This window comes from Oncorhynchus masou, chromosome 9, assembly GCF_036934945.1.
Source record: "Oncorhynchus masou masou isolate Uvic2021 chromosome 9, UVic_Omas_1.1, whole genome shotgun sequence".
Lineage (NCBI taxonomy): Eukaryota > Metazoa > Chordata > Actinopteri > Salmoniformes > Salmonidae > Oncorhynchus > Oncorhynchus masou.
The window spans coordinates 7,755,858-7,781,105 of record NC_088220.1 but is presented as its reverse complement, the minus strand read 5'-3'; the positions used below and the strand labels follow the sequence as shown (position 1 = coordinate 7,781,105).

The window sequence follows — 25,248 nt, the reverse complement described above, 5'->3', positions numbered from 1 at the left end:
AAATAAACTTAAGTAAAAAATGTAATAAAAAGTAACCCAATAAAATAACAATGAGGAGGTTATATACAGGGGGTACTGGTATCAAGTCAATGTGCAGGGGGTGCATGTTCGTTGAGGTCATTTGTGCATGTAGGTAGGGGTAAAGTGACTATGAATAGATACGTGTAAAAACAGCAGTCTTATGGCTTGGGGGAAGGAGCTGTTAAGGAGCCTTATGTTAGTCCCAAAATGTGTTGCATGTCAGCAATCAAGTTTTCAAGACTTTTTCAATGGTGGACATGGTCATAATGGTGACCATGGTGATAATGATGACCATGGTGATAACGGTGACAATGGTGATGATGGTGACCGTGGTGATAACGGTGACAATGGTGATGATGGTGACCGTGGTGATAACGGTGACAATGGTGATGATGGTGACCGTGGTGATAACGGTGACAATGGTGATGATGGTGACCGTGGTGATAACGGTGACAATGGTGATGATGGTGACCGTGGTGATAATGGTGACCATGGTGATAACGGTGACAATGGTGATGATGGTGACCATGGTGATAATGGTGAACATGGTGATAATGGTGACCATGGTGATAATGGTTGCCATGGTGATAATGGTGACCATGGTGATAACGGTGACAATGGTGATGATGGTGACCATGGTGATAATGGTGACAATGGTGATGATGGTGACCATGGTGATAACGGTGACAATGGTGATAATGATGACCATGGTGATAACGGTGACAATGGTGATAATGATGACCATGGTCATAATGGTGACCATGGTGATAATGATGACCATGGTGATAACGGTGACAATGGTGATGATGGTGACCGTGGTGATAACGGTGACAATGGTGATAATGATGGTGATAATGATGACCATGGTGATAACGGTGACAATGGTGATGATGGTGACCGTGGTGATAACGGTGACAATGGTGATGATGGTGACCGTGGTGATAACGTGACAATGGTGATGATGGTGACGTGGTGACCCATGGTGATAACGGTGACAATGGTGATGATGGTGACCATGGTGATAATGGTGAACATGGTGATAATGGTGACCATGGTGATAATGGTGGCCATGGTGATAATGGTGACCATGGTGATAACGGTGACAATGGTGATGATGGTGACCGTGGTGATAACGGTGACAATGGTGATGATGGTGACCATGGTGATAACGGTGACAATGGTGATGATGGTGACCGTGGTGATAACGGTGACAATGGTGATGATGGTGACCATGGTGATAACGGTGACAATGGTGATGATGGTGACCGTGGTGATAACGGTGACAATGGTGATGATGGTGACCATGGTGATAACGGTGACAATGGTGATGATGGTGACCATGGTGATAACGGTGACAATGGTGATGATGGTGACCATGGTGATAATGGTGACATAGCGATGATGGTGACCATGGTGACCATGGTGATAATGGTGACCATTGTGATTATTGTGACCGTGGTGATAATGATGACCATGGTGATAATGGTGACCGTGGTGATAATGATGACCATGGTGATAATGGTGACATAGTGATAATGGTGACCATGGTGATAATGGTGACATAGTGATAATGGTGACCATGGTGAAAATGGTGACATAGTGATAATGGTGATACCTTTAGAAGTTGGGAACACAATGTAACGTAACAGGCTTAATAATTCACAATAGAATCCTGCTATTAAATATACTGCATATTAGATTTGAATCTTAGCCTACCTCTTTTACTTCCGCCCAGTGGGAGACCTAGTAAATACAAGTAAATACAGAAGTATTTTTGCCATGAAGACAGTACAATGAGGCAGCAACAAGGACAGACAGAAACTAATTCAAGCCAAGGCAACAGAGTGTTTTCAACGTTTTATTTGTAAAAGTTACCAAACTATGGTATGTTGATAGTACAGACTGGGAAATGATTCACATTCACATTTGATAACAAAAAAATAGTCGGATCAAATTTACACAAAGTTAAAATGTCTAATAAAATTTACTTTGGGAAAAATATCATTTTCAACTTTCAAACCGAAGACACCAGTTAGACTGGTACCTGGATAACGACCATTTTTCAAATACTTCACAATCTGTACGTGCCACAAGATAATCTCAGACGAGAGGGTACTGATGTCTAGTAAGCACCTCTAGTTGATCTGGTAGCAGCTGGGACCAGGCACTGAACCCTCCCTCCTGAAGGGATACTTCTCTCCTCTCTCCATCTCTCTCAGTTCCTTGTTGCGTGGAATAGACCCCAGCGTTGGTCCCCAGTGTTGCAGCGTTTTAGTTTGTCTCTCCAGCCGTTCACTATGGCCAGGTAGTCTTCCTCTGAGAACTCCTAGGAAAGACCCAAGATACAGGATAACATGGGTTTAACAGTCCAACGAAGTATCAAAATCAAATCAAATTGTATTGGGAAAGACTAACTACCAATTGGATATCACGAAATTGGAGAGAAAAAAGGGGTAACAAGTCAACAATAGCAATATACAGGGAGTACAGGTACAGAGTCAATGTGGAGGCTAAATACAGGGGTACTGGTACAGAGTCAATGTGGAGGCTATATACAGGGGTACCGGTACAGAGTCAATGTGGAGGCTATATACAGGGGGTACCGGTACAGAGTCAATGTGGAGGCTATATACAGGGGTACCGGTACAGAGTCAATGTGGAGGCTATATACAGGGAGTACCGGTACAGAGTCAATGTGGAGGCTATATACAGGGGGTACCGGTACAGAGTCAATGTGGAGGCTATATACAGGGGGTACTGGTACAGAGTCAATGTGGAGGCTATATACAGGGGTACCAGTACAGAGTCCATGTGGAGGCTATATACAGGGGGTACCGGTACAGAGTCAATGTGGAGGCTATATACAGGGGGTACCAGTACAGAGTCAATGTGGAGGCTATATACAGGGGTACTGGTACAGAGCCAATGTGGAGGCTATATACAGGGGTACCAGTACAGAGTCAATGTGGAGGCCATATACAGGGGTACCAGTACAGAGTCAATGTGGAGGCTATATACAGGAGGTACTGGTACAGAGCCAATGTGGAGGCTATATACAGGGGTACCAGTACAGAGTCAATGTGGAGGCTATATACAGGGGTACCAGTACAGAGTCAATGTGGAGGCTATATACAGGGGTACCAGTACAGAGTCCATGTGGAGGCTATATACAGGGGGTAGCGGTACAGAGTCAATGTGGAGACTATATACAGGGGTACCAGTACCGAGTCCATGTGGAGGATATATACAGGGGTACCAGTACAGAGTCCATGTGGAGGCTATATACAGGGGGTACCGGTACAGAGTCAATGTGGAGGCTATATACAGGGGTACCAGTACAGAGTCAATGTGGAGGCTATATACAGGGGGTACTGGTACAGAGCCAATGTGGAGGCTATATACAGGGGTACCAGTACAGAGTCAATGTGGAGGCCATATACAGGGGTACCAGTACAGAGTCAATGTGGAGGCTATATACAGGAGGTACTGGTACAGAGCCAATGTGGAGGCTATATACAGGGGGTACCAGTACAGAGTCAATGTGGAGGCTATATACAGGGGTACCAGTACAGAGTCAATGTGGAGGCTATATACAGGGGTACCAGTACAGAGTCCATGTGGAGGCTATATACAGGGGGTAGCGGTACTATATACAGGGGGTACAGTACCGAGTCCATGTGGAGGATATATACAGGGGGTACCAGTACAGAGTCCATGTGGAGGCTATGGTACAGAGTCAATGTGGAGGCTATATACAGGGAGTACAGGTACAGAGTGAATGTGGAGGCTATATACAGGGAGTACAGGTACAGAGTGAATGTGGAGGCTATATACAGGGAGTACAGGTACAGAGTCAATGTGGAGGCTATATATAGGGGGTACAGGTACAGAGTCAATGTGGAGGCTATATACAGGGAGTACAGGTACAGAGTGAATGTGGAGGCTATATAAGGGGTACTGGTACAGAGTCAATGTGGAAGCTATATACAGGGGGTACCGGTACAGAGTCAATGTGGAGGCTATATACAGGGGTACTGGTACAGAGTCAATGTGGAGGCTATATACAGGGGTACTGGTACAGAGTCAATGTGGAGGCTATATACAGGGGGTACCGGTACAGAGTGAATGTGGAGGCTATATACAGGGAGTACAGGTACAGAGTCAATGTGGAGGCTATATACAGGGGGTACCGGTACAGAGTCAATGTGGAGGCTATATACAGGGGGTACCGGTACAGAGTCAATGTGGAGGCTATATACAGGGGGTACAGGTACAGAGTGAATGTGGAGGCTATATACAGGGGGTACCGGTACAGAGTCAATGTGGAGGCTATATACAGGGGGTACCGGTACAAAGTCAATGTGGAGGCTATATACAGGGGGGTACTGGTACAGAGTGAATGTGGAGGCTATATACAGGGAGTACAGGTACAGAGTCAATGTGGAGGCTATATACAGGGGGTACCGGTACAGAGTCAATGTGGAGGCTATATACAGGGGGTACTGGTACAGAGTCAATGTGGAGGCTATATACAGGGGGTACCGGTACAGAGTGAATGTGGAGGCTATATACAGGGAGTACAGGTACAGAGTCAATGTGGAGGCTATATACAGGGGGTACCGGTACAGAGTCAATGTGGAGGCTATATACAGTGAGTACAGGTACAGAGTCAATGTGGAGGCTATATACAGGGAGTACAGGTACAGAGTCAATGTGGAGGCTATATACAGGGGGTACTGGTACAGAGTCAATGTGGAGGCTATATACAGGGGGTACAGGTACAGAGTCAATGTGGAGGCTATATACAGGGGGTACCGGTACAGAGTCAATGTGGAGGCTATATACAGGGGGTACCGGTACAGAGTCAATGTGGAGGCTATATACAGGGGGTACCGGTACAGAGTCAATGTGGAGGCTATATACAGGGAGTACAGGTACAGAGTCAATGTGGAGGCTATATACAGGGGGTACCGGTACAGAGTCAATGTGGAGGCTATATACAGGGGGTACCGGTACAGAGTCAATGTGGAGGCTATATACAGGGGGTACTGGTACAGAGTCAATGTGGAGGCTATATACAGGGAGTACAGGTACAGAGTCAATGTGGAGGCTATATACAGGGAGTACAGGTACAGAGTGAATGTGGAGGCTATATACAGGGAGTACAGGTACAGAGTGAATGTGGAGGCTATATACAGGGAGTACAGGTACAGAGTCAATGTGGAGGCTATATATAGGGGGTACAGGTACAGAGTCAATGTGGAGGCTATATACAGGGAGTACAGGTACAGAGTGAATGTGGAGGCTATATAAGGGGGTACTGGTACAGAGTCAATGTGGAAGCTATATACAGGGGGTACCGGTACAGAGTCAATGTGGAGGCTATATACAGGGGGTACTGGTACAGAGTCAATGTGGAGGCTATATACAGGGGGTACTGGTACAGAGTCAATGTGGAGGCTATATACAGGGAGTACAGGTACAGAGTGAATGTGGAGGCTATATAAGGGGTACTAGTACAGAGTCAATGTGGAAGCTATATACAGGGGGTACCGGCACAGAGTCAATGTGAGGCTATATACAGGGGGTACTGGTACAGAGTCAATGTGGAGGCTATATACAGGGGGTACTGGTACAGAGTCAATGTGGAGGCTATATACAGGGAGTACAGGTACAGAGTGAATGTGGAGGCTATATAAGGGGGTACGGGTACAGAGTCAATGTGGAAGCTATATACAGGGGGTACCGGTACAGAGTCAATGTGGAGGCTATATACAGGGGGTACGGGTACAGAGTCAATGTGGAGGCTATATACAGGGGGTACCAGTACAGAGTCAATGTGGAGGCTATATACAGGGGGTACCGGTACAGAGTCAATGTGGAGGTTATATACAGGGGGTACCAGTACAGAGTCAATGTGGAGGCTATATACAGGGAGTACCGGTACAGAGTCAATGTGGAGGCTATATACAGGGGGTACCAGTACAGAGTCCATGTGGAGGCTATATACAGGGGGTACCAGTACAGAGTCAATGTGGAGGCTATATACAGGGGGTACTGGTACAGAGCCAATGTGGAGGCTATATACAGGGGGTACTGGTACAGAGTCAATGTGGAGGCTATATACAGGGGGTACTGGTACAGAGCCAATGTGGAGGCTATATACAGGGGGTACTGGTACAGAGTCAATGTGGAGGCTATATACAGGGGGTACTGGTACAGAGTCAATGTGGAGGCTATATACAGGGGTACCAGTACAGAGTCAATGTGGAGGCTATATACAGGGGGTACTGGTACAGAGCCAATGTGGAGGCTATATACAGGGGGTACTGGTACAGAGTCAATGTGGAGGCTATATACAGGGGTACTGGTACAGAGCCAATGTGGAGGCTATATACAGGGGGTACTGGTACAGAGTCAATGTGGAGGCTATATACAGGGGGTACCAGTACAGAGTCAATGTGGAGGCTATATACAGGGGGTACCAGTACAGAGTCAATGTGGAGGCTATATACAGGGGGGTACTGGTACAGAGTCAATGTGGAGGCTATATACAGGGGGTACTGGTACAGAGCCAATGTGGAGGCTATATACAGGGGGTACTGGTACAGAGTCAATGTGGAGGCTATATACAGGGGGTACCAGTACAGAGTCAATGTGGAGGCTATATACAGGGGGTACTGGTACAGAGCCAATGTGGAGGCTATATACAGGGGGTACCGGTACAGAGTCAATGTGGAGGCTATATACAGGGGGTACTGGTACAGAATCAATGTGGAGGCTATATACAGGGGTACCAGTACAGAGTCAATGTGGAGGCTATATACAGGGTACTGGTACAGAGTCAATGTGGAGGCTATATACAGGGGGTACCAGTACAGAGTCAATGTGGAGGCTATATACAAGGGGTACCGGTACAGAGTCCATGTGGAGGCTATATACAAGGGGTACCGGTACAGAGTCAATGTGGAGGCTATATACAGGGGGTACCGGTACAGAGTCAATGTGGAGGCTATATACAAGGGGTACCGGTACAGAGTCCATGTGGAGGCTATATACAGGGGGTACCGGTACAGAGTCAATGTGGAGGCTATATACAAGGGGTACCGGTACAGAGTCCATGTGGAGGCTATATACAGGGGGTACCGGTACAGAGTCAATGTGGAGGCTATATACAGGGGTACTGGTACAGAGCCAATGTGGAGGCTATATACAGGGGGTACCGGTACAAAGTCAATGTGGAGGCTATATACAAGGGGTACTGGTACAGAGTCAATGTGGAGGCTATATACAGGGGGTACCGGTACAGAGTCAATGTGGAGGCTATATACAAGGGGTACCGGTACAGAGTCAATGTGGAGGCTATATACAAGGGGTACTGGTACAGAGTCAATGTGGAGGCTATATACAAGGGGTACCGGTACAGAGCCAATGTGGAGGCTATATACAGGGGGTACCGGTACAGAGTCAATGTGGAGGCTATATACAGGGGGTACTGGTACAGAGCCAATGTGGAGGCTATATACAGGGGGTACCGGTACAGAGTCAATGTGGAGGCTATATACAAGGGGTACCGGTACAGAGTCAATGTGGAGGCTATATACAAGGGGTACTGGTACAGAGTCAATGTGGAGGCTATATACAGGGGGTACTGGTACAGAGTCAATGTGGAGGCTATATACAGGGGGTACTGGTACAGAGTCAATGTGGAGGCTATATACAGGGGGTACCGGTACAGAGTCAATGTGGAGGCTATATACAAATTATTACAAATCTGTCCGTCGTATTAAAATCAACAAAATGTCAGCCTCAAAGCTTTATCCTGTTTAAAGTTCGTGACGGAAAAACACGTTTGGATGTTGATGTTTCGTATTGTCTAAAAATAGAGAAACCAAAAGCCCACCTTGCCTATTTTAAAAAATCCCGCCAGCTCATTGTGTTGTTGTTGCCTGATGCAGGACTCTAGTGCCAGAGAAGAGAGACTCTCAGACTGAAAACACCTCCATTAATTGAGGAGAAAATAAGTCAATTTGTGCCACAGTTTATACTACGTATAGATCAGCGGTCTAGTGGTAGTGTGGTGCAATGACAGAATGACGCGATTTACCACAATCTGTCACCATATACCACAAACAGTCAGGGCATAAGCAGACAATAAACAGACAGCAGCAGCAGCATAAAAATGAGGGGGGGGGGGTCAATGGAAATAGTCTGGGTAGCCATTTGATTAGCTGTTCGGGAGTCTTATGGCTTGGGGGTAGAAGCTGTTAAGACGCCTTTTGGACCTAGACGTGTTGCTCGGGTACTGCTTGCCGTGCGGTAGCAGAGAAAACAGGCTATGACTAGGGTGGCTTGAGTCTTTGGCAGTTTTTAGGGCCTTCCTCTGAACAGTTGGTCAGCGCATGCTCGGAGTACACGTCTTGGTAATCCGTCTGGCCCTGCGGCCTTATGAATGTTGAGTGGTTTAAAGGTCTTACTCACATTGGCTATGGAGAGTGTGATCACACAGTCGTCTGGAACAGGTGTTGCTCTCATGCATGCTTCAGTGTTGCATGCCTCGAAGTGCGCATAGAAGTCATTTAGATCGTCTGGTAGGCTTGCGTCACTGGGCAGCTCACCCGGCTGTGCTTCCCTTTGTAGTACGTAATAGTTTGCAAGCCCTGCCACATCCGACGAGTGTCAGAGTAGTACTATTTGATCTTAATCATGTATTGACGCTTTAACTCTTTGATGGTTCATCGGAGGGAATAGCGGGGTTTCAAATAAGCGTCCGGGTTAGAGTCCCGCCCCTTGAAAGCGGTAGATCTACCCTTTAGATTAGTGCGGATGTTGCCTGTAATCCATGGCTTCTGGTTGAGGTATGTACGTACGGTCACTGCACTTATTGATGAAGCCAGTGATGGATGTGGTGTACTACTCAATGCCATTGGAATAGTCCCGGAACATGTTCCAGTCTGTGCTATCAAAACAGTCCTGTAGCTTAGCATCTGCGTTATCTGACCACTTCCGTATTGATCGAGTCTACTGGTACTTGCTTGTAAGCATCAATCAGGAGGATAGAGTTATGGTCAGTTTCGCCAAATGGAAGGTTGAGGGAGAGCTCTGTACGCATCTCTGTGTGTGGAGTACAGGTGGTCCAGAGTTTCTTTCCCCTCTGGTTGCACATTTTACATGCTGGTAGAAATGAGGTAAACGGATTTAAGTTTCCCTGCAATAACTTCTTCGATATAGTTTTTGGATAAAAAAACATTCCCGTTTTAAACAAGATATTTTGTCACGAAAAGATGCTCGACTATGCATATAATTGACAACTTTGGAAAGAAAACACTGACGTTTCCAAAACTGCAAAGATATTGTCTGTGAGTGCCCCAGAACTAATGCTACAGGCGAAACCAAGATGAAATTTCATACAGGAAATGCCCCAGATTTTGAATGTGCTGTGTTCCAATGTCTCCTTATATGGCTGTGAATGCACCAGGAATGAGCCAACACTTTCTGTCGTTTCCCCAAGGTGTCTGCAGCATTGTGACGTATTTGTAGGCATATCATTGGAAGATTGACCATAAGAAACTACATTTACCAGGTGTCCGCTTGGGGTCCTCTGTCGAAATTATTGCGCAATCTCCAGCTGCGTCCACTTTTCAAATAGGTTCAGAGGAGAAAGGCAACTGCCACGAATGATTTATCATCGAATAGATATGTGAAAAACACCTTGAGGATTGATTCTAAACAACGTTTGCCATGTTTCTGTCGATATTATGGATTTAATTTGGAAAAAAGTTTGGCGCTGTAATTACTGAATTTTCGGGTTTCTTATCCAAACGCGATGAACAAAACGGAGCGATTTCTCCTACACAAATAATCTTTTTGGAAAAACTGAACATTTGCTATCTAACTGAGAGTCTCCTCATTGAAAACATCCGAAGTTCTTCAAAGGTAAATGATTTTATTTGAATGCTTTTCTTGTTTTTGTGAAAATGTTGCCTGCTGAATGCTAGGCTTAACTTCTTGAAACTCCCCATCCCGGATCCGGGATCGTGACTAAAGCCTCAGGCTCATTAGCATAACGCAACGTTAACGATTTCTGAAAATCGCAAATAAAATTAAAATAATGCGTTTGCTCTCAAGCTTAGCCTTTTCTTAACAACACTGTCATCTCAGATTTTCAAAATATGCTTTTGAACCATAGAAATTGACTAATTTGTGTAAGAGTATGCAAAGCTAGCATAGCATTTTGTGTAGCATGTAGCACGCAACATTTTCACAAAAGCCATATAACCAAATAAATAAAATCATTAACTTTGAAGAGCTTCGGATGTTTTCAATGAGGAGACTCTCAGTTACATAGCAAATGTGCAGTTTTTCAAAAAATATTATTTGTGTAGGACAAATCGCTCCGTTTTGTTCACGTTTGGCTATGAAAAAACCCTGTATACAGTTATAGCCTGAAGCTCATTAGCATAATGTAACGTTAACGATTTCTGAAAATCGCAAATAAAATGAAAATAATGCATCTGCTCTCAAGCTTAGCCTTTTCTTAACCGGTACAGAGTCAATGTGGAGGCTATATACAGGGGGTACCGGTACAGAGTCAATGTGGAGGCTATATACAGGGAGTAACGGTACAGAGTCAATGTGGAGGCTATATACAGGGGGTATCGGTACAGAGTCAATGTGGAGGCTATATACAGGGGGTATCGGCACAGAGTCAATGTGGAGGCTATATACAGGGGGTACCGGTACAGAGTCAATGTGGAGGCTATATACAGGGAGTACCAGTACAGAGTCAATGTGGAGGCTATATACAGGGGGTATCGGTACAGAGTCAATGTGGAGGCTATATACAGGGGGTACCGGTACAGAGTCAATGTGGAGACTATATACAGGGGGTACCGGTGCAGAGTCAATGTGGAGGCTATATACAGGGGGTACCAGTACAGAGTCAATGTGGAGGCTATATACAGGGGTACCAGTACAGAGTCAATGTGGAGGCTATATACAGGGTGTTACGGTACAGAGTCAATGTGGAGACTATATACAGGAGGTACCAGTACAGAGTCAATGTGGAGGCTATATACAGGGGGTACCGGTACAGAGTCAATGTGGAGGCTATATACAGGGGGTACCAGTACAGAGTCAATGTGGAGGCTATATACAGGGGGTACCAGTACAGAGTCAATGTGGAGGCTATATACAGGGTGTTACGGTACAGAGTCAATGTGGAGACTATATACAGGAGGTACCAGTACAGAGTCAATGTGGAGGCTATATACAGGGGGTACCGGTACAGAGTCAATGTGGAGACTATATACAGGGGGTAGCGGTACAGCGTCAATGTGGAGGCTATATACAGGGGGTACTGGTACAGAGTCAATGTGGAGGCAATATACAGGGGTAGCGGTACAGAGTCAATGTGGAGACTATATACAGGGGGTACTGGTACAGAGTCAATGTGGAGGCTATATACAGGGGGTACTGGTACAGAGTCAATGTGGAGGCTATATACAGGGGGTAGCGGTACAGAGTCAATGTGGAGGCTATATACAGGGGTAGCGGTACAGAGTCAATGTGGAGACTATATACAGGGAGTACTGGTACAGAGTCAATGTGGAGACTATATACAGGGGGTACCGGTACAGAGTCAATGTGGAGGCTATATACAGGGGGTAATGGTACAGAGTCAATGTGGAGGCTATATACAGGGGGTACTGGTACAGAGTCAATGTGGAGGCTATATACAGGGGGTACTGGTACAGAGTCAATGTGGAGACTATATACAGGGAGTACTGGTACAGAGTGAATGTGGAGACTATATATAGGGGGTACCAGTACAGAGTCCATGTGGAGGCTATATACAGGGGATACCAGTACAGAGTCAATGTGGAGGCTATATACAGGGGGTACTGGTACAGAGTCAATGTGGAGGCTATATACAGGGGGTACTGGTACAGAGTCAATGTGGAGGCTATATACAGGGGGTACTGGTACAGAGTCAATGTGGAGGCTATATACAAATTATTACAAATTTGTCCGTCGTATTAAAATCAACAAAATGTCAGCCTCAATGCTTTATCCTGTTTAAAGTTCGCGACGGAAAACACCATTGTTGTTTGGATGTTGATGTTTTATTGTCTAAAAATAGAGAAACCAAAAGCCCACCTTGCCTATTTTAAAAAAATCCCGCCAGCTCATTTTGTTGTTGTTGCCTGATGCAGGACTCTAGTGCCAGAGAAGAGAGACTCTCAGACTGAAAACACCTCCATTAATTGAGGAGAAGATAAGTCAATTTGTGCCACAGTTTATACTACGTATAGATCAGCGGTCTAACTCCCCCTAGTGGTAGTGTGGTGCAATGACAGAATGACGCGATTTACCACAATCTGCCACCATATACCACAAACAGTCAGGGCATAAGCAGACAATAAACAGTGTGTGGGGGGAGGGTCAATGGAAATAGTCTGGGTTGCCATTTGATTAGCTGTTCGGGAGTCTTATGGCTTGGGGGTAGAAGCTGTTAAGACGCCTTTTGGACCTAGACGTGTTGCTCGGGTACTGCTTGCCGTGCGGTTGCAGAGAAAACAGTCTATGACTAGGGTGGCTTGAGTCTTTGGCAGTTTTTAGGGCCTTCCTCTGAACAGTTGGTCAGCGCATGCTCGGAGTACACGTCTTGGTAATCCGTCTGGCCCTGCGGCCTTATGAATGTTGAGTGGTTTAAAGGTCTTACTCACATTGGCTATGGAGAGTGTGATCACACAGTCGTCTGGAACAGGTGTTGCTCTCATGCATGCTTCAGTGTTGCATGCCTCGGTGCGCATAGAAGTCATTTAGATCGTCTGGTAGGCTTGCGTCACTGGGCAGCTCACGGCTGTGCTTCCCTTTGTAGTACGTAATAGTTTGCAAGCCCTGCCACATCCGACGAGTGTCAGAGTAGTACTATTTGATCTTAATCATGTATTGACGCTTTAACTCTTTGATGGTTCATCGGAGGAATAGCGGGGTTTCAAATAAGCGTCCGGGTTAGAGTCCCGCCCCTTGAAAGCGGTAGATCTACCCTTTAGATTAGTGCGGATGTTGCCTGTAATCCATGGCTTCTGGTTGAGGTATGTACGTACGGTCACTGCACTTATTGATGAAGCCAGTGATGGATGTGGTGTACTACTCAATGCCATTGGAATAGTCCCGGAACATGTTCCAGTCTGTGCTATCAAAACAGTCCTGTAGCTTAGCATCTGCGTTATCTGACCACTTCCGTATTGATCGAGTCTACTGGTACTTGCTTGTAAGCATCAATCAGGAGGATAGAGTTATGGTCAGTTTCGCCAAATGGAGGGTTGAGGGAGAGCTCTGTACGCATCTCTGTGTGTGGAGTACAGGTGGTCCAGAGTTTCTTTCCCTCTGGTTGCACATTTTACATGCTGGTAGAAATGAGGTAAAACGGATTTAAGTTTCCCTGCAATAACTTCTTCGATATAGTTTTTGGATAAAAAACATTCCGTTTTAAACAAGATATTTTGTCACGAAAAGATGCTCGACTATGCATATAATTGACAACTTTGGAAAGAAAACACTGACGTTTCCAAAACTGCAAAGATATTGTCTGTGAGTGCCCCAGAACTAATGCTACAGGCGAAACCAAGATGAAATTTCATACAGGAAATGCCCCAGATTTTGAATGTGCTGTGTTCCAATGTCTCCTTATATGGCTGTGAATGCACCAGGAATGAGCCAACACTTTCTGTCGTTTCCCCAAGGTGTCTGCAGCATTGTGACGTATTTGTAGGCATATCATTGGAAGATTGACCATAAGAAACTACATTTACCAGGTGTCCGCTTGGGTCCTCTGTCGAAATTATTGCGCAATCTCCAGCTGCGTCCACTTTTCAAATAGGTTCAGAGGAGAAAGGCAACTGCCACGAATGATTTATCATCGAATAGATATGTGAAAAACACCTTGAGGATTGATTCTAAACAACGTTTGCCATGTTTCTGTCGATATTATGGATTTAATTTGGAAAAAAGTTTGGCGCTGTAATTACTGAATTTTCGGGTTTTTTTCTTATCCAAACGCGATGAACAAAACGGAGCGATTTCTCCTACACAAATAATCTTTTTGGAAAAACTGAACATTTGCTATCTAACTGAGAGTCTCCTCATTGAAAACATCCGAAGTTCTTCAAAGGTAAATGATTTTATTTGAATGCTTTTCTTGTTTTTGTGAAAATGTTGCCTGCTGAATGCTAGGCTTAACTTCTTGAAACTCCCCATCCCGGATCCGGGATCGTGACTAAAGCCTCAGGCTCATTAGCATAACGCAACGTTAACGATTTCTGAAAATCGCAAATAAAATTAAAATAATGCGTTTGCTCTCAAGCTTAGCCTTTTCTTAACAACACTGTCATCTCAGATTTTCAAAATATGCTTTTGAACCATAGAAATTGACTAATTTGTGTAAGAGTATGCAAAGCTAGCATAGCATTTTGTGTAGCATGTAGCACGAACATTTTCACAAAAGCCAGATAACCAAATAAATAAAATCATTAACTTTGAAGAGCTTCGGATGTTTTCAATGAGGAGACTCTCAGTTACATAGCAAATGTGCAGTTTTTCAAAAAAAATATTATTTGTGTAGGACAAATCGCTCCGTTTTGTTCACGTTTGGCTATGAAAAAACCCTGTATACAGTTATAGCCTGAAGCTCATTAGCATAATGTAACGTTAACGATTTCTGAAAATCGCAAATAAAATGAAAATAATGCATCTGCTCTCAAGCTTAGCCTTTTCTTAACCGTACAGAGTCAATGTGGAGGCTATATACAGGGGGTACCGGTACAGAGTCAATGTGGAGGCTATATACAGGGAGTACCAGTACAGAGTCAATGTGGAGGCTATATACAGGGGGTATCGGTACAGAGTCAATGTGGAGGCTATATACAGGGGGTACCGGTACAGAGTCAATGTGGAGGCTATATACAGGGAGTACCAGTACAGAGTCAATGTGGAGGCTATATACAGGGGGTATCGGTACAGAGTCAATGTGGAGGCTATATACAGGGGGTACCGGTACAGAGTCAATGTGGAGGCTATATACAGGGGGTACCGGTACAGAGTCAATGTGGAGACTATATACAGGGGGTACCGGTACAGAGTCAATGTGGAGGCTATATACAGGGGGTACCAGTACAGAGTCAATGTGGAGGCTATATACAGGGGGTACCAGTACAGAGTCAATGTGGAGGCTATATACAGGGTGTTACGGTACAGAGTCAATGTGGAGACTATATACAGGAGGTACCAGTACAGAGTCAATGTGGAGGCTATATACAGGGGGTACCGGTACAGAGTCAATGTGGAGGCTATATACAGGGGGTACCAGTACAGAGTCAATGTGGAGGCTATATACAGGGGGTACCAGTACAGAGTCAATGTGGAGGCTATATACAGGGTGTTACGGTACAGAGTCAATGTGGAGACTATATACAGGGGGTACCGGTACAGAGTCAATGTGGAGGCTATATACAGGGGGTAATGGTACAGAGTCAATGTGGAGGCTATATACAGGGGGTACTGGTACAGAGTCAATGTGGAGGCTATATACAGGGGGTACTGGTACAGAGTCAATGTGGAGACTATATACAGGGAGTACTGGTACAGAGTGAATGTGGAGACTATATATAAGGGGGTACCAGTACAGAGTCCATGTGGAGGCTATATACAGGGGATACCAGTACAGAGTCAATGTGGAGGCTATATACAGGGGGTACTGGTACAGAGTCAATGTGGAGGCTATATACAGGGGTACTGGTACAGAGTCAATGTGGAGGCTATATACAGGGGGTACTGGTACAGAGTCAATGTGGAGGCTATATACAAATTATTACAAATTTGTCCGTCGTATTAAAATCAACAAAATGTCAGCCTCAATGCTTTATCCTGTTTAAAGTTCGCGACGGAAAAACACCATTGTTGTTTGGATGTTGATGTTTCGTATTGTCTAAAAATAGAGAAACCAAAAGCCCACCTTGCCTATTTTAAAAAATCCCGCCAGCTCATTTTGTTGTTGTTGCCTGATGCAGGACTCTAGTGCCAGAGAAGAGAGACTCTCAGACTGAAAACACCTCCATTAATTGAGGAGAAGATAAGTCAATTTGTGCCACAGTTTATACTACGTATAGATCAGCGGTCTAACTCCCCCTAGTGGTAGTGTGGTGCAATGACAGAATGACGCGATTTACCACAATCTGCCACCATATACCACAAACAGTCAGGGCATAAGCAGACAATAAACAGTGTGTGGGGGGAGGGTCAATGGAAATAGTCTGGGTTGCCATTTGATTAGCTGTTCGGGAGTCTTATGGCTTGGGGGTAGAAGCTGTTAAGACGCCTTTTGGACCTAGACGTGTTGCTCGGGTACTGCTTGCCGTGCGGTAGCAGAGAAAACAGTCTATGACTAGGGTGGCTTGAGTCTTTGGCAGTTTTTAGGGCCTTCCTCTGAACAGTTGGTCAGCGCATGCTCGGAGTACACGTCTTGGTAATCCGTCTGGCCCTGCGGCCTTATGAATGTTGAGTGGTTTAAAGGTCTTACTCACATTGGCTATGGAGAGTGTGATCACACAGTCGTCTGGAACAGGTGTTGCTCTCATGCATGCTTCAGTGTTGCATGCCTCGAAGTGCGCATAGAAGTCATTTAGATCGTCTGGTAGGCTTGCGTCACTGGGCAGCTCACGGCTGTGCTTCCCTTTGTAGTACGTAATAGTTTGCAAGCCCTGCCACATCCGACGAGTGTCAGAGTAGTACTATTTGATCTTAATCATGTATTGACGCTTTAACTCTTTGATGGTTCATCGGAGGGAATAGCGGGGTTTCAAATAAGCGTCCGGGTTAGAGTCCCGCCCCTTGAAAGCGGTAGATCTACCCTTTAGATTAGTGCGGATGTTGCCTGTAATCCATGGCTTCTGGTTGAGGTATGTACGTACGGTCACTGCACTTATTGATGAAGCCAGTGATGGATGTGGTGTACTACTCAATGCCATTGGAATAGTCCCGGAACATGTTCCAGTCTGTGCTATCAAAACAGTCCTGTAGCTTAGCATCTGCGTTATCTGACCACTTCCGTATTGATCGAGTCTACTGGTACTTGCTTGTAAGCATCAATCAGGAGGATAGAGTTATGGTCAGTTTCGCCAAATGGAGGGTTGAGGGAGAGCTCTGTACGCATCTCTGTGTGTGGAGTACAGGTGGTCCAGAGTTTCTTTCCTCTGGTTGCACATTTTACATGCTGGTAGAAATGAGGTAAAACGGATTTAAGTTTCCCTGCAATAACTTCTTCGATATAGTTTTTGGATAAAAAAACATTCCCGTTTTAAACAAGATATTTTGTCACGAAAAGATGCTCGACTATGCATATAATTGACAACTTTGGAAAGAAAACACTGACGTTTCCAAAACTGCAAAGATATTGTCTGTGAGTGCCCCAGAACTAATGCTACAGGCGAAACCAAGATGAAATTTCATACAGGAAATGCCCCAGATTTTGAATGTGCTGTGTTCCAATGTCTCCTTATATGGCTGTGAATGCACCAGGAATGAGCCAACACTTTCTGTCGTTTCCCCAAGGTGTCTGCAGCATTGTGACGTATTTGTAGGCATATCATTGGAAGATTGACCATAAGAAACTACATTTACCAGGTGTCCGCTTGGGGTCCTCTGTCGAAATTATTGCATAATCTCCAGCTGCGTCCACTTTTCAAATAGGTTCAGAGGAGAAAGGCAACTGCCACGAATGATTTATCATCGAATAGATATGTGAAAAACACCTTGAGGATTGATTCTAAACAACGTTTGCCATGTTTCTGTCGATATTATGGATTTAATTTGGAAAAAGTTTGGCGCTGTAATTACTGAATTTTCGGGTTTTTTCTTATCCAAACGCGATGAACAAAACGGAGCGATTTCTCCTACACAAATAATCTTTTTGGAAAAACTGAACATTTGCTATCTAACTGAGAGTCTCCTCATTGAAAACATCCGAAGTTCTTCAAAGGTAAATGATTTTATTTGAATGCTTTTCTTGTTTTTGTGAAAATGTTGCCTGCTGAATGCTAGGCTTAACTTCTGAAACTCCCCATCCCGGATCCGGGATCGTGACTAAAGCCTCAGGCTCATTAGCATAACGCAACGTTAACGATTTCTGAAAATCGCAAATAAAATTAAAATAATGCGTTTGCTCTCAAGCTAGCCTTTTTCTTAACAACACTGTCATCTCAGATTTTCAAAATATGCTTTGAACCATAGAAATTGACTAATTTGTGTAAGAGTATGCAAAGCTAGCATAGCATTTTGTGTAGCATGTAGCACGCAACATTTTCACAAAAAGCCAGATAACCAAATAAATAAAATCATTAACTTTGAAGAGCTTCGGATGTTTTCAATGAGGAGACTCTCAGTTACATAGCAAATGTGCAGTTTTTCAAAAAAATATTATTTGTGTAGGACAAATCGCTCCGTTTTGTTCACGTTTGGCTATGAAAAACCCTGTATACAGTTATAGCCTGAAGCTCATTAGCATAATGTAACGTTAACGATTTCTGAAAATCGCAAATAAAATGAAAATAATGCATCTGCTCTCAAGCTTAGCCTTTTCTTAACCGGTACAGAGTCAATGTGGAGGCTATATACAGGGGGTACCGCACAGAGTCAATGTGGAGGCTATATACAGGGAACGGTACAGGAGTACCAGTACAGAGTCAATGTGGAGGCTATATACAGGGGTATCGGTACAGAGTCAATGTGGAGGCTATATACAGGGGGTACCGGTACAGAGTCAATGTGGAGGCTATATACAGGGAGTACCAGTACAGAGTCAATGTGGAGGCTATATACAGGGGTATCGGTACAGAGTCAATGTGGAGGCTATATACAGGGGTACCGGTACAGAGTCAATGTGGAGGCTATATACAGGGGTACCGGTACAGAGTCAATGTGGAGACTATATACAGGGGGTACCGGTACAGAGTCAATGTGGAGGCTATATACAGGGGGTACCAGTACAGAGTCAATGTGGAGGCTATATACAGAGGGTACCAGTACAGAGTCAATGTGGAGGCTATATACAGGGTGTTACGGTACAGAGTTAATGTGGACACTATAAACAGGAGGTACCAGGACAGAGTCAATGTGGAGGCTATATACAGGGGGTACCGGTACAGAGTCAATGTGGAGGCTATATACAGGGGGTACCAGTACAGAGTCAATGTGGAGGCTATATACAGGGGGGTACCAGTACAGAGTCAGTGTGGAGGCTATATACAGGGTATTACGGTACAGAGTCAATGTGGAGACTATATACAGGGGTACCGGTACAGAGTCAATGTGGAGGCTATATACAGGGGGTAATGGTACAGAGTCAATGTGGAGGCTATATACAGGGGGTACTGGTACAGAGTCAATGTGGAGGCTATATACAGGGGGTACTGGTACAGAGTCAATGTGGAGACTATATACAGGGAGTACTGGTACAGAGTGAATGTGGAGACTATATATAAGGGGGTACCAGTACAGAGTCCATGTGGAGGCTATATACAGGGGATACCAGTACAGAGTCAATGTGGAGGCTATATACAGGGGGTACTGGTACAGAGTCAATGTGGAGGCTATATACAGGGGGTACTGGTACAGAGTCAATGTGGAGGCTATATACAGGGGTACTGGTACAGAGTCAATGTGGAGGCTATATACAAATTATTACAAATTTGTCCGTCGTATTAAAATCAACAAAATGTCAGCCTCAATGCTTTATCCTGTTTAAAGTTCGCGACGGAAATAACACCATTGTTGTTTGGATGTTGATGTTTCGTATTGTCTAAAAATAGAGAAACCAAAAGCCCACCTTGCCTATTTTAAAAAATCCCGCCAGCTCATTTTGTTGTTGTTGCCTGATGCAGGACTCTAGTGCCAGAGAAGAGAGACTCTCAGACTGAAAACACCTCCATTAATTGAGGAGAAGATAAGTCAATTTGTGCCACAGTTTATACTACGATAGATCAGCGGTCTAACTCCCCTAGTGGTAGTGTGGTGCAATGACAGAATGACGCGATTTACCACAATCTGCCACCATATACCACAAACAGTCAGGGCATAAGCAGACAATAAACAGTGTGTGGGGGGAGGGTCAATGGAAATAGTCTGGGTTGCCATTTGATTAGCTGTTCGGGAGTCTTATGGCTTGGGGGTAGAAGCTGTTAAGACGCCTTTTGGACCTAGACGTGTTGCTCGGGTACTGCTTGCCGTGCGGTAGCAGAGAAAACAGTCTATGACTAGGGTGGCTTGAGTCTTTGGCAGTTTTTAGGCCTTCCTCTGAACAGTTGGTCAGCGCATGCTCGGAGTACACGTCTTGGTAATCCGTCTGGCCCTGCGGCCTTATGAATGTTGAGTGGTTTAAAGGTCTTACTCACATTGGCTATGGAGAGTGTGATCACACAGTCGTCTGGAACAGGTGTTGCTCTCATGCATGCTTCAGTGTTGCATGCCTCGGGGGAGTGCGCATAGAAGTCATTTAGATCGTCTGGTAGGCTTGCGTCACTGGGCAGCTCACGGCTGTGCTTCCCTTTGTAGTACGTAATAGTTTGCAAGCCCTGCCACATCCGACGAGTGTCAGAGTAGTACTATTTGATCTTAATCATGTATTGACGCTTTAACTCTTTGATGGTTCATCGGAGGGAATAGCGGGGTTTCAAATAAGCGTCCGGGTTAGAGTCCCGCCCCTTGAAAGCGGTAGATCTACCCTTTAGATTAGTGCGGATGTTGCCTGTAATCCATGGCTTCTGGTTGAGGTATGCGTACGGTCACTGCACTTATTGATGAAGCCAGTGATGGATGTGGTGTACTACTCAATGCCATTGGAATAGTCCCCGGAACATGTTCCAGTCTGTGCTATCAAAACAGTCCTGTAGCTTAGCATCTGCGTTATCTGACCACTTCCGTATTGATCGAGTCTACTGGTACTTGCTTGTAAGCATCAATCAGGAGGATAGAGTTATGGTCAGTTTCGCCAAATGGAGGGTTGAGGGAGAGCTCTGTACGCATCTCTGTGTGTGGAGTACAGGTGGTCCAGAGTTTCTTTCCCCTCTGGTTGCACATTTTACATGCTGGTAGAAATGAGGTAAAACGGATTTAAGTTTCCCTGCAATAACTTCTTCGATATAGTTTTTGGATAAAAAAACATTCCCGTTTTAAACAAGATATTTTGTCACGAAAAGATGCTCGACTATGCATATAATTGACAACTTTGGAAAGAAAACACTGACGTTTCCAAAACTGCAAAGATATTGTCTGTGAGTGCCCCAGAACTAATGCTACAGGCGAAACCAAGATGAAATTTCATACAGGAAATGCCCCAGATTTTGAATGTGCTGTGTTCCAATGTCTCCTTATATGGCTGTGAATGCACCAGGAATGAGCCAACACTTTCTGTCGTTTCCCCAAGGTGTCTGCAGCATTGTGACGTATTTGTAGGCATATCATTGGAAGATTGACCATAAGAAACTACATTTACCAGGTGTCCGCTTGGGGTCCTCTGTCGAAATTATTGCGCAATCTCCAGCTGCGTCCACTTTTCAAATAGGTTCAGAGGAGAAAGGCAACTGCCACGAATGATTTATCATCGAATAGATATGTGAAAAACACCTTGAGGATTGATTCTAAACAACGTTTGCCATGTTTCTGTCGATATTATGGATTTAATTTGGAAAAAGTTTGGCGCTGTAATTACTGAATTTTCGGGTTTTTCTTATCCAAACGCGATGAACAAAACGGAGCGATTTCTCCTACACAAATAATCTTTTTGGAAAAACTGAACATTTGCTATCTAACTGAGAGTCTCCTCATTGAAAACATCCGAAGTTCTTCAAAGGTAAATGATTTTATTTGAATGCTTTTCTTGTTTTTGTGAAAATGTTGCCTGCTGAATGCTAGGCTTAACTTCTTGAAACTCCCCATCCCGGATCCGGGATCGTGACTAAAGCCTCAGGCTCATTAGCATAACGCAACGTTAACGATTTCTGAAAATCGCAAATAAAATTAAAATAATGCGTTTGCTCTCAAGCTTAGCCTTTTCTTAACAACACTGTCATCTCAGATTTTCAAAATATGCTTTTGAACCATAGAAATTGACTAATTTGTGTAAGAGTATGCAAAGCTAGCATAGCATTTTGTGTAGCATGTAGCACGCAACATTTTCACAAAAGCCAGATAACCAAATAAATAAAATCATTAACTTTGAAGAGCTTCGGATGTTTTCAATGAGGAGACTCTCAGTTACATAGCAAATGTGCAGTTTTTCAAAAAAAATATTATTTGTGTAGGACAAATCGCTCCGTTTTGTTCACGTTTGGCTATGAAAACCCTGTATACAGTTATAGCCTGAAGCTCATTAGCATAATGTAACGTTAACGATTTCTGAAAATCGCAAATAAAATGAAAATAATGCATCTGCTCTCAAGCTTAGCCTTTTCTTAACAACACTGTCATCTCAGAATTTCAAAATATGCTTTTTGAACCATAGAAATTGACTAATTTGTGTAAGAGTATGCAAAGCTAGCAATGCTTTTGAATAACATGTAGCACGCAACATTTTCACAAAACCAGATAACCAAATAAATAAAATCATTTACCTTTGAAGAGCTTCTGATGTTTTCAATGAGGAGACTCTCAGTTACACACCAAATGCGCAGTGTTTCCTGAAAGCGTCTGTGTGTAGGAGAAATCGTTCCGATTCTACATTGCGCCTGGCTACTGAAACGAACCGAAAATGCAGTCACCTACAACGTAAAACTTTTTCCGGATTAACTACATAATATCGACCGAAACATGGCAAACGTTGTTTGGAATCAGTCCTCAAGGTGTTTTTTCACATATCTCTTCATTGACATGCAGTTCGTGGAAGCTTGCTTTACTCTCTGTATTGTTTGGAAAAATACTGGCAGGTGACTTTTGCGCACCAATTTCGGCGCAGGACACCGGCGGACACGTGGTAAATGTGGTCTCTTATGGTCAATCTTCCAATGATCTGCCTACAAATACGTCACAATGCTGCAGACACCTTGGGGAAACGACAGAAAGGGCAGACTCATTCCTCTTGCGTTCACAGCCATATAAGGAGATCATGACAAACAGAGCCTCAAAAATCCTTGTCATTTCCTGGATGCCATCTCATCTTGGTTTTGCCTGAAGCTCACGTTAAAGGGCACGCACAGAGAAGATCTTTTGTATTTCTGGACACGTCAGAGTGTTTTCTTTCGAACAGTAGCAATTATATGCATAGTCGAGCATCTTTTTGTGACAAAATATCTTGTTTAAAACGGGAACGTTTTTCATCCAAAAATGAAATTGCGCCCCTAGAGTTCAAAGAGGTTAATGCTATGCTAGCTATCAATACTCTTACACAAATGCTTGTGTAGCTATGGTTGAAAAGCATATTTTGAAAATCTGAGATGACAGTGTTGTTAACAAAAGGCTACGCTTGTGAGCCAATATATTTATTTCATTTCATTTGCGATTTTCATGAATAGTTAATGTTGCGTTATGCTAATGAGCTTGAGGCTATGATTATGCTCCCGGATACGGGATTGCTCGACGCTTGAGGTTAAAGTCCCTGGCCACTAGGAGCGCCACCTCTGGATGAGCATTTTCCTATTTGCTTATGTCCCTATACAGCTTGTTGAGTGCGGTCTTAGTGCCAGCATCGGCTTGTGGTGGTACATAGACAACTACGAAAAATATAGATGAAAAAATGTTGGTAAATAGTGTGGTCTACAGCTTATCATGAGATACTCTACCTCAGGTGTGCGAAACCTCAAAACTTCCTTAATATTTGTTTTTTTTGTGCACCAGCTGTTATTGACAAATAGACACAGACCACCACCCCTTGTCTTACCAGACGTAGCTATTCTGTCTAGCCGATGCACGGAAGCCTGCCAGCTTTATATTATCCATCCTTCTGTTCACCTGATTTAGAATTCCTCACAATCAAATGTAGACTGCATTATCTACCAAGAGAATTCTCTTCGAGATAGCCGTATATATCACCCACCAAGCAGACACATCGATGGCTCTGAAGAACTTTATTTAACTCTTTGCAAACTGGAAACCATTTATCCGGAGGCTGCATTCATTGTAGCTGGGGGATTTTAACAAGGTTAATCTGAAAACAAGCCTAAATTTTATCAGCATATCGATTGCGCAACCAGGGGTGGAAAAACCTTGGATCATTGTTACTCTAACTTCCGCGACGCATATAAGGCCCTGCCACCCCCTTTCGGAAAAGCTGACCACGACTCCATTTTGCTGATCCCTGCCTACAGACAGAAACTGAAACAAGAAGCTCCCACGCTGAGGTCTGTCCAACGCTGGTCCGACCAAGCTGACTCCACACTCCAAGACTGCTTCCATCACGTGACTGGGACATGTTTCAGATTGCCAGATAACAACATTGACGAATACGCTGATTCGGTGTGCAGGTTCATTAGAACGTGCGTTGAAGATGTCGTTCCCATAGCAAAGATTAAAACATTCCCTAACCAGAAACTGTGGATTGATGGCAGCATTCGCGTGAAACTGAAAGCGCGAACCACTGCTTTTAATCAGGGCAAGGTGACCGGAAACATGACCGAATACAAACAGTGCAGCTATTCCTCCGCAAGGCTATCAAACAAGCTAAGCATCAGTACAGAGACAAAGTAGAATCTCAATTCAACGGCTCAGACACAAGAGGCATGTGGCAGGGTCTACAGTCAATCACGGACTACAGGAAGAAATCCAGCCCAGTCAAGGACCAGGATGTCTTGCTCCCAGGCAGACTAAATAACTTTTTGCCCGCTTTGAGGACAATACAGTGCCACTGACACGGCCTGCAACGGAAACATGCGGTCTCCCTTCACTGCAGCCGAGGTGAGTAAAACATTTAAACGTGTTAACCCTCGCAAGGCTGCAGGCCCAGACGGCATCCCCAGCCGCGTCCTCAGAGCATGCGCAGACCAGCTGGCTCGTGTGTTTACGGACATATTCAATCAATCCCTATACCAGTCTGTTGTTCCCACATGCTTCAAGAGGGCCACCATTGTTCCTGTTCCCAAGAAAGCTAAGGTAACTGAGCTAAACGACTACCGCCCCGTAGCACTCACTTCCGTCATCATGAAGTGCTTTGAGAGACTAGTCAAGGACCATATCACCTCC

General features: G+C 44.4%; 1 pseudogene; it reads right to left on the bottom strand.

Moving 5' to 3' along the window:
* Positions 1-1,866: 1,866 nt before the first annotated feature.
* LOC135545396 (uncharacterized) overlaps positions 1,867-25,248 on the bottom strand; it is a 47,461-nt pseudogene continuing 24,079 nt past the window's right edge.